We start from the raw sequence: 10,704 nt of genomic DNA on the forward strand, positions 1-10,704 counted from the left end.
GCCTGAGCACTAAGGCTCCTCTGGAATCTGACACTACTCCTCAGTTCAGGGGCCAGTTTAAGTCTCTGGAATGGCAAGGGTAGGATTGGAAGAGTGGGGAGGAGGGGCCCAGGTATGGAGTTTGTGTTCTTTGTCCGCCTTAGGGCCCACCTAGCTGCCCCCAACACACACAGCAGGAGAGATCAGCTGTGGGACGCAGGGAAAGAGCCCACCTCCTGGCTTTTGTGTTCTCTGTTCCGTCCTGGGATCCCCTGCGTCTCTGCAGCTGCGGGTCCGGCTGCGTTTCCACCACCGCAGACGTGGGCAACATTTCCACCACCACAGGTGCTGACCCTGTTTCCACAGCCGCAGTTGTGGGCTGCGTCTCCACAACCGAAGGTGCGGGCTGCGTCTCCACAACCGAAGGTGCAGGCTGCGTCCCCACAGCCATAGGTGTGGACCATGTTTCCGCCGCTGCAGATGCTGTCTGCGTCCCTACAGCCGCAGATGTGGGCCGCGTCTCCACTCCGCTCACTTCCCTCTTCCCCTGCTCGCCCAATTTGCACTCCTTCAAGTCATCCTTCCACGAGTCTCTTAGCTGTTCTGCGTGATGAGCAAAGAGTTTGATGGGTTACATGTCCCGTTTGTGATAAGATCCAGAGGAGAACTCAAAAAGTGCGCCCCGCTGCTGCCATTCCTATCTAACCATTTTCAAGTGAACAATTCAGTAGCATTAACTACACTAAATTTTAAACCTTTTTTTAAATAAATTTTATTGGGGAGTATTGGGGAACAGTGTGCTTCTCCAGGGCCCATCAGCTCCAAGTCATTGTCCTTCAGTCTAGTTGTGCAGTTCAGCTCTCTAAGTCCAGTTGCGGTTTTCAATCTTCAGTTGCAGGGGATGCAGCCCACCATCCCATGCGGAAATTGAATGGGCAACCTTGTTGAGAGCTAGCGCTCTAACCAACTGAGCCATTCAGCCACCCGTCTGGAAGCTCAGCAGCAGCTCACTGTCTTCAATCTACTTGTGGAGGGTGCAGTTCATTGGCCCATGTGGGAATCAAACCAGCAACCCTGTTGTTCAGACCTCATGTCCTAACCATCTGAGCCATCTGGCCCCCCAAGTTTTAAACTTTTGCCCAGCAATAACTTCTTTGCAGTTTTAACATAGTTCCATTTTTTCTGTAGATTTATTTCATTGGGAAAGGGGAACAGGACTTTACTGGGGAACAGTGTGTACTTCCAGGACTTTTTTCCAAGTCAAGAATATTGTCCTTTCAGTCTTAGTTGTGGAGGGTGTCATTCAGCTTCAGCAAAAATCCTAAACAAAATTCTAGCAAATCGAATACAACAATGCATTAAAAAGATTATTCATCACGACCAAGTGGGGTTCGTCCCCGGGGCACAAGGATGGTTTAACATCCACAAATCCATCAATGTGATACATCATGTAAACAAAGGACAAAAATCATATGATTATATCAATTGATGCAAAAAATGCATTTGACAAGATACAACATCCATTTATGATTAAAACACTTAATAAAATAGGTATAGAAGGAAAATAGCTCAACATAATGACATATATGACAAGCCCTCAGCTAATCTCATAATTAATGGTCATACACCGTTGGTGGGAATGTAGACTGCTGCAGCTGTCGTGGAAGGCAGTGTGGAGGTTCCTAAAAAAATTATGAATATAATTACCATATGACCCAGCAATCCCTCTTCCGGGTGTCTACCCAAAAAATCTGAAAACATTTATCCGTAAAGACACGTGTGCTCCAATGTTCATTTCAGCTTTATTTATAGTGGCCAAGACATAGAAACAACCAAAATGTCCTTCAATAGATGAATGGATAAAGTAGTTGTGGTACATATACACAATGGAATACTATTCGGCGATAAGAAAAGATGATATAGGAGCATTTGTTAAAATATGGATGGATCTTGAGAGTATGATGCTAAGCGAAATAAGTCAGACAGAAAAAGCAGAGAACCATATGATTTCACTGATATGTGGTATATAAACCGAAAACAACAAAAGAACAAGGCAAACAAATGAGAAACAAAAGCTCATAGACACAGACAATAATTTAGTGGTTACCAGAGGGTAAGGGGGTGGGGGGTGGGTGATGAGGGTAAAGGGGATCAAATATATGGTGACGGAAGGAGAACTGACTCTGGGTGGTGAACACACAATGGGATTTATAGATGATGTAATACAGAATTGTATACCTGAAATCTATGTAATTTTACTAACAGTTGTCACCCCAATAAATTAAAAAAAGAAAAATTACATTATTTAGCCATAATGAGTAATGAAGTAGTGATACATGCTGTAATGTGGTTGGACCTCAAAAACACTGCTAAGTGAAAATGTCATAAAAGGTTACATATTGTATATTCTCATATATATGTCATATCAAGAATAGGCAAATCCATAGAGACAGAAAGCAGATTGGTGATTACCCAGGGTTGAGGGGAGGGAGGAATGGGGAGTGACTGCTTAATGGGTACAGGGTTTTATTTTTGTCTTTTGAGGGTGATGAACATGTTTAGGAACTCGATATATATGGAGGCACAGAACTTCGTGAATGTACAAAATGCCACTGAATTGCTTAAGATGGTTAATTTTATGGTATGTGAATCTTCTACAAAAAAACTTAGCAGACTAGGAATATGAAGGAAACCTCCTTAACCTAACCTAATGAAAATCTACGGCCAGTATAATGAGAGGAAGAAAAAAGAGGGCCCAGAAGCAGGATCATGCCTGACTCAAGGAACAAACAGCAACAAGACTGAGAGGGCTACAATGGGGGCCGGGGGTGGGGGGGCAGGGGAGAGTAATATGAGATGCGGCCTGAGAGGTAATATGGACCATGTAGTATATGGCCTTACAGGTAATTGTCAGGATTTGGCTCTTTTCCTGGGATAGTAAGCTATTAGTGGATTTTGAATAGAGGAGTGTTTTACACCTCAATGAAAAACAAAAATCCTTCAGTACAGTCGTAACAGAATCACGCTAGCTGCTATGTTGAAAATAAGCTGCCAGGACCAAGGGCAAAATCAGGGAGAGACACTCAGAGACTGTTGTAGTAATTCAGGTGCGAGATAGGGTTTCAGACTGCTGGAAAAGCTTGCTGTCGTCAAGAGGCTCGGAGAGGCTACTATGTATCTCTTCTATTGCTTTTAATCGTCCACACTGAAAAATATCTATCCATGACACTGTGGTATATAGTTGTGTGAAGAGAGGTCAGCCTTAAAATAAGACAGCCAGAGGTTTAAATGCTGGTTTTGTTTCTAACCAGCCGGGTAACCTCAAGTAAATTACCTAAACTTGTCAAGCCTCAGCTTCCTTATCAGTGAAAGGTATGTAATGATTATTTCCTCACAATAGTTTGGCACTGGCCTGATGAAAAGTAGGCACTGAAATTCTGCTGCTTACACTACTACCACTAATGTTACTGCCATTCCTGTCGCTACTCCTGCTGTTACTGCTGTCACTGCTGTTAACTATTACTGTTGCTGAGAGGAGACCCTGGAAACTATATAGCAGTGGAATCTTCTCATTGACAGTTTTAGTGGCAGTCCATCAGCACTATGGTGATCCGTAACTTTGGCTTATAGTTCCCAGGTCTTGCAATAAATTCCTCCAAACTGCTGTGTGGATGACAGCTTATCACAGTGTTTCAGTTAGATTTGTGATATAATTCTGTAATGTCAGAAATGGGTCTAGCTCTGGCATTTTCTGTTTAAAGACTATGAAACAACACTGCCTTATTGAAGGCTAGTACTGAATCCAATCTGCTTTGGAGGGAAACATTCCTTTTGCTCTTAAAGAACCCTTCTTTACAAGAAACTTTGTAGTAATTATTACCAGGAATTCATTTCCAGAAATCTTGGCTACTTACCCAATACTATTAATTTCATGAAAAATATAATTGTAAATACCAACAGTAAAGTGGCCTTTCCTTTTGTAGGACTTTGAAATGATTGAAAGGCACCTGCTTTCTCAGAGTTTAGAAATATTGTCACTCTTAGAATTGCTCTGTTAGCCCTATCTCCTTTTTCCCCTTTCTCCACCTTCTCCAGCATATCTACCTGAATAGGTTAATTATAATACTAGAACAAGAGGAAAGTTTGAAGTTGTGTAAGTTTCTTTTTCCTGATAAAATGTTGAGAATATGGCCGGCCCGGTGGCTCAGGTGGTTAGAGCTCCATGCTCCTAACTCCGAAGGCTGCCGGTTCGATTCCCATATGGGCCATTGGGCTCTCAACCACAAGGCTACCAGTTCAATTCCTCGAGTCCCGCAAGGGATGGTGGGCAGCGCCCCCTGCAACTAAGATTGAACACAGCACCTTGAGCTGAGCTGCCGCTGAGCTCCCACATGGCTCAGTTGGTTGGAGCACAGGCTCTCAACCACAAGGTTGCTGGTTCGACTCCCGCAAGGGATGGTAGGCTGTGCCCCCTGCAACTAGAAAACGGCAACTGGACCTGGAGCTGAGCTGCGCCCTCCACATCTAAGATTGAAAGGACAACAACTTGACTTGAAAAAGTCCTGAAAGTACACACTGTTCCCCAATAAAGTCCTATTCCCCTTCCCCAATAAAATCTTTTTTAAAAAATGCTGAGAATAGAGTGGTATATTTCTATCTATCAAATCTTCAGAGTATAAGAATCGAGTAAATCAGTAAATATCTCAAGCTTAGAAAACTAGGCTATTTAACCAGTTGATTCAATCAAATGTCCTAAAGACCACAATTTGAAGTGATTTTAAAAGTTGACTTAGTTCTCTTAGTAAATTTCAAGTGGTTTTGTGGTCAGATTAACTCTGTTCTGAATAATTTAAAAGAAGAATATATTCAATACAACTTTATTTTTAAAACAATGATCAGGAAAAAGCTGAATGGTCTTCTGTTTTCATTTCTTCTTAGTGCCCTTTATATCAAGGGAATTAACGTATAATGTTCAAATGTTTAGGGGCAGTCGGATGGCTCAGTTGGTTAGAGCTCGAGCTCTGAACAACAGGGTTGCCAGTTCAATTCTCACTTGGGTGAGTGAGCTGCGCCCTCCACAACTAGATTGATGACAATGAGCTGCTGGATGGATGCGGCATGATGGCTCAGTTAGAGCGGGAGGTCTCAAAAACAAGGTTGCCCATTCAATTTGCACATGGGCTGCGCCCCCTGCAACTAAGATTGAAAATGGTGACTGGACTTGGAGCTGAGCTGCGCCCCCCACAACTAGATTGAAGGACAATGACTTGGAGCTGATGGGCCCTGGAGAAACACACTGTTCCCCAACATTCCCCAATAAAATTTATAAAAACAAAACAAATGTTTATCTATAAACTAGATTTCACATTATCTTAGCGAAATCTTCAAAAAATCACATAAAGATGATTTTTCAATTCCATTTTACAGATGAGTAAACTGAGGTCACTTGTTCTGAAAATAAAATGGTATCAGGAAGTACTGATGTGCTCAAATTACAGAAACAGCATCCTCCTTGCCCCAGTTTTAATCAAATCTGAACAAGTGACCTCAATTTACTCGTTTTCTTTAATGGAAGATCCATACAATTTCAAAACTGATTTCTGATACATAGGCAAGTAAGCAGTCCTTATCCAGTGGCCTAAAAATTCATTATCTTCATTACTGGCTTAAAATGCTTATTATGGCCATGGAAAAAAGCTACCGTGTTTCCCCAAAAATAAGACCTAGCCGGATAATCAGCTCTAATGTGTCTTTTGAAGCAAAAATTTATATAAAAAGACCCAGTCTTATTTTACTGTAATATAAGGCCGGGTCTTATATTAATTTTTGCTCCAAAAGACGCATTAGAGCTGATTGACTAGATCTTATTTTCGGGGAAGCAGGATAATACATGACCACACTATTTTTGTTCATGGGAATGGAAAATTGGAAAGGAGAGAGGTGATTTCTTCTCATCTCTCAATGCAAGAAGCTTTTCTAAAACTTCTCTCTTTTTTGCATTTGTATCAGTATCAGGTGTACAAAGCAATGTAATAGTTAGACATTGACACCCCGCACAAAGTGATTACCCCCTCCCCCATGCTACTACCCCTCTGACATCTTATATAACTGGTACAATACCATTGACTTCCTTATGCTGTACTCCACATCCTGTGACTGTGTGTGTGTGTTTATAGTTGACATTCAGTATTATTCTGCTTCAGCTTCAGGTGTACAGCACATTGGTCAGGCATCTAGACATCTCACATATATGTGGAATCTAAAGAACAGAATAAATGAGCAAACAAAACAGATATAGAAGAAAAACTGTTGTTTGCTAGATGGAAGGGGGAGGCGATGGGGAGAAGGTGAAGGGATTAGTAGGCACGATATAGTCATGAGGTGCCAGATGGGCACTGGACTTATCAGGGTGATCACTTCATAGAAAATACTTCTTTTTTAAAAGTTCCAGTTGTTCGAGCTGGCCCATTCCTAGACTTTCTACTCCCCTGCCCCTGAGCAGCAGCTCAAGCCCTGGCATCTAGCATCAGCTGCCAGCAAATCTACTTAGTCCTGAATGCACCAGGAATGAAGCCCTTGGTCTCAGGCTTGAGGGAAACAGAGAAGAATAAGAAGTTAGCACTGTGGTGCTAGCTCTGCCGTTAGACAGACCTGGGTTGTACCCTGCTCTAACACTGGCCAGCAGAGTGACCCTGGGCAAGCTGCTATGATCATTCTGTGCTTTAGACGTTATTGTGAGGATTAAGCATGATAATCCATGTTAAGCACATACCAGAGGACTTAGTGCACAGTAAACAATAAATGTGAGGTGCCACGAATCATTTCAGTTGGAGGTATAGAGGTCAAAAACTAGGCTAGGTCTGGTATCCTTCCCATCTAATGATCTCCCTGGAAGGATAAGCAGGGCCACACTACCTGGTGTACCTCCCTCCCCGTTATCTGAAGTATTGGGGTTTCCACCTGGGATTGGTTGGTAAGGATCAGGCAGGCCAGGTTTCTTATTCCTGCTTTCATCTGACTCTTCCTCCAGTACTTTGTGAATGCAGTGGTACACAATACATAGCTTGTCACTGGGGAAGGGATTAAGTACAGAGTCAGCTCAGGTCGTGAGGCCCATTTCTCAGTCTATCTCAACTGTGTCATGGCTTATGGGAATCTTCCTATGCCCACAGTGGTTTCTCTTAAAACTCCAAGGCCACTTACCCAGCTACAAAATCTATCTTCCTGGGTAGATAATGTGCTTCCTAATATCTCTCCTCCCGCCCTGCTGCCATGCTAGTCTTACCAGGGTTCACAGATTTCCCTTGGGAGAGGTAAGCCACAGTGAGTAGACAGAGGTACCTTACTTATAAAAGTTATAAGTAACTTATAAAAGTTATAAGATCTTATAAGATCTACCCTCTTAACAAATTTTAAGTGTTCTTACCATAAAAAGGGAGATGGTGCAAAGAAACTTTTGGGAGTGGCTGATATATTTTATTGCCTTGATTGTGGTTATGGTTTCACAGGTGTATGCATATGTGCACACTCATCAAATTATATAAATATGTTCAGTTTTTATGTATCATTTATACCTCAATAAAGCTGTGTTGTTCTTTTTTTAAAAAATAAGTAACCCTTCTAATTCCAGATGCCTAAGTGCCCAGACTGGGACAGGATTAGCTCCTTCTATATGGGCTTCCATCCCAAGATATGGTCAATGCCAGTCAGAAAAACTACTGGTAAACACTTTCCAACCTTCTCTAATTTTACCAGCAGAGGGCACGCAGCAGACATGCAGTCTCTATTGAATTATCAATCTTGTCTCTTGCTTCCAGAGTGGTCCTCACATTATAGAGGTGTTAATACTCTGAATTAGTTCTTCACTTGTCTCTCATGGTTAAGAGGCTCTTGCCTACTAGTTTCAGATAAACAACCTAGGACATTGGGTATGACTGGAACAGTTTCATTTTTCTAAGAAAGGATCCACCTCACCAGACTGGGTTTCATAGTTACCCAGACCACTGGTTTTGAAGCTCTGGCTCAAGAAAATTAGTTTCTGATTTTAGAGTTCATCAGAAAGCCTAGAGATACAGAGAAAGAGATAGATAGATAGAGGGATAGAGATAGATGAGAGAAAGATAGAGATAGATGAGAGAGAGAGAGAGAGAGAGAGAGACTGACTCTAAGAAAGACTAACACAGGAGGAACATCAGAATCAACTGGCCATTTCAACATTATAAATTCCTGGGCCCTGCCCCCAGATCTAGTAGATCAGAGTGTCCAGGGCTGGTGCTCCAGAAATCTATAACAAGTTGTCAACTGATTTCATGCTGTCAGCTGTGAACCAGCATTTGAGGACCACTAATCTAGGGGAATCTCTGGGAACTCATATCTGAGTCCTGCTGTCCCAGCACCAGCCTTTATGGGAGTTGACAGTCAAGGGTACTTCAATTCAGAACAAGGTTGAAACCAGTGGAGCTTAGGTCAGCCCTTTCAGAGGGAGCCAGGCCCATCCCAGTGAGGGGATGAGGGATGGTCGGTGGATGATGGTCTCTAGAACAACACAGTAACTCTGTCCCCTCAGGTATTACAGGAGAATAATCCCTGGCTTCTCTCTATCTGCCACCCAAAGTTGCAGGAGAAGCTGAGCCCTGCTAACCAGGGAGCTCTTAACACGTCTCCACATCTTCCATCCTCACCCACACACACTCAGGGTGGGCTGCAGTCAGCTTCACTTGGGGGGATGGGCTTCCCCAGCTGTTCTGGGCTGTGTACCCCTCCTAGGGACTGCTCTAGATGGTGCTCAGAGCAACATCTGGGCTTGGGCTTGCTGAGGGAAGGATCGTGCTGAACTAGTCCTCAAGTGCACTGAGCTCTGCCAGAGCAAGTCCTCAGGCTGGATCCAGGGGCCTGAGTGAATGTGCAGATATTGGGGGGAGGGTAGTTTGCGGGGTGGTCAATGACAGATCCTACAGCCCCAAAGGCTGAGCAGCAGAGTCCAGCCGGCTTTATGGTCCCCAGCTGTTGTCCAAGGCAAGGACATCTTAGGGACTCCTTTGGCCCAGAGCTGACATTTCTGTCAGCCACTTGGGCTTCTTATAGGGATCTGGTTAGAGGCATCCCATTCAAGGAGGACTGTCCCAGTCTGGCCTCTCGGATACTGAATTGCCTGCTCATCAAACCCCCATGGGTCAGTGGGGCGGGCTGGAGTAAACCTGCAGTCCTGCAAAGGGAGAAATCCTGGAGCTGGGAACTAGCTGGAAAGACAATATAATATCATAGAGCCTAGACTTGAAGTAAGCCAGATCTCGCTTCACCTTGGACAAGTCACTAAATCCCTTAGTGTATCCATATTCTTAGCTGTAAAATGGAAATTATCCCTGCCTCGTAGGGTTGAAGGAATATTAAATGAGCTAGTGTTTTAACACAGGGCCTGTCACATAATAGGCATTCAAATGCTGGTAGTTATTTCTCCAGGTCCTGTCTCCATAGCATCAGTGAGGACTCAAGGGTACAAGTCTGGAAAGTGAAGAGGAGCTGTAGAGGAGAACTACTGGCCATCATGGATCAGTCCAGAAACATGGGCTGAATGAGGAACCTGGAAGTGCCCTGCTTCCCTTGAATCTGCCTGCTCCTCACCACCCTCATGGCAACAAGGGTGCCATGGTTCCCTGGCCTTCAGAGTCCCCTTCCTCTTGGTGTGCCTGGGGTACAGACCATTCCCAAGTCCTCTTGCTCAGTCTGAGGGGTGCCGAAGTCATTGTGCCACCGTGCTGTTGCCAGCGGGAAGTTCTGGGGTTGGAAGACTAGGTGGAGCAAAGAGATCTCAGGATTCCTGGGGTCACAGTGGGTAGCCCCAGGACTTCTTGGCTGTCCCCAGACACCTGAGGAAGAGCAATGCCATACTGCAGGAAGGGACAGAATCATGCAGGTGAGGCACAGAAGATAGAGGCAGGTAGGATTAGTGGGTACCTGTTATTCAAACCAGAAGTACCAGAGCCTGGGCAGGAACAAAAGGTAATAATCTGGGAGAAGTTTTCAGTGTCTGTTTTTCAGTGGGGGGCAGCCAGCATGGAAGTGGCAGCCCTGAGGTCCACACTCAGGACCCAGGAAGAGGTGTCTGTTCCTCTCAGAAGAGATAGGAAAGTAGAGGCTTTTCCCTCTTGCGGCTCAGCAAGCCTGCTGAGTCTTTCCATAGGTGACTGAGTCTAGATGATGCTAAAACCTTCCACTGGCTTCCCACTGCATTTAAATAAAACCCCAACCTATCATTCCTGGCCTTACCTACTTCCTTGCCACATCTCCCACATTCTCTCCCTCTCTCGTTCAACCACACTGGTCTCCTTTCTGTTCCTCAAACACACCAATCTCACTCCTGCCTCAGGACCTTGCCATTTGCTGTTTCCTATGCTTGGGTTCTCTTCTCCCTGACCTCACAGCTGGTTGCCTTTCTTCATTCAGGTCTCAGCTCAAAGGTTGTCTCTTCAACGATGCCTTTTGTGACCACTCTATGTAGTATGTTACCCTCCCCCCACATCCTTCACTTTCTATCCATTTACCCTGTTTCATGGCCCCTAGAGTTCTTACTACTCTCAAATTGTCTCATTTATGCATCTCATTTCTGCTTTAGTGTCTGTCTCCTTTATGAGAGCAAGATTTTATTCTGTTCACCTATGTATCCCTAAGGCTTAGAACAATGGTACATAGTAGGTAGCTCAGTAAATGTTTGTTGAAAGGTGTTAG

Source organism: Rhinolophus hipposideros (genome assembly GCF_964194185.1).
Source record: "Rhinolophus hipposideros genome assembly, chromosome: X".
In the NCBI taxonomy this organism is placed as follows: domain Eukaryota; kingdom Metazoa; phylum Chordata; class Mammalia; order Chiroptera; family Rhinolophidae; genus Rhinolophus; species Rhinolophus hipposideros.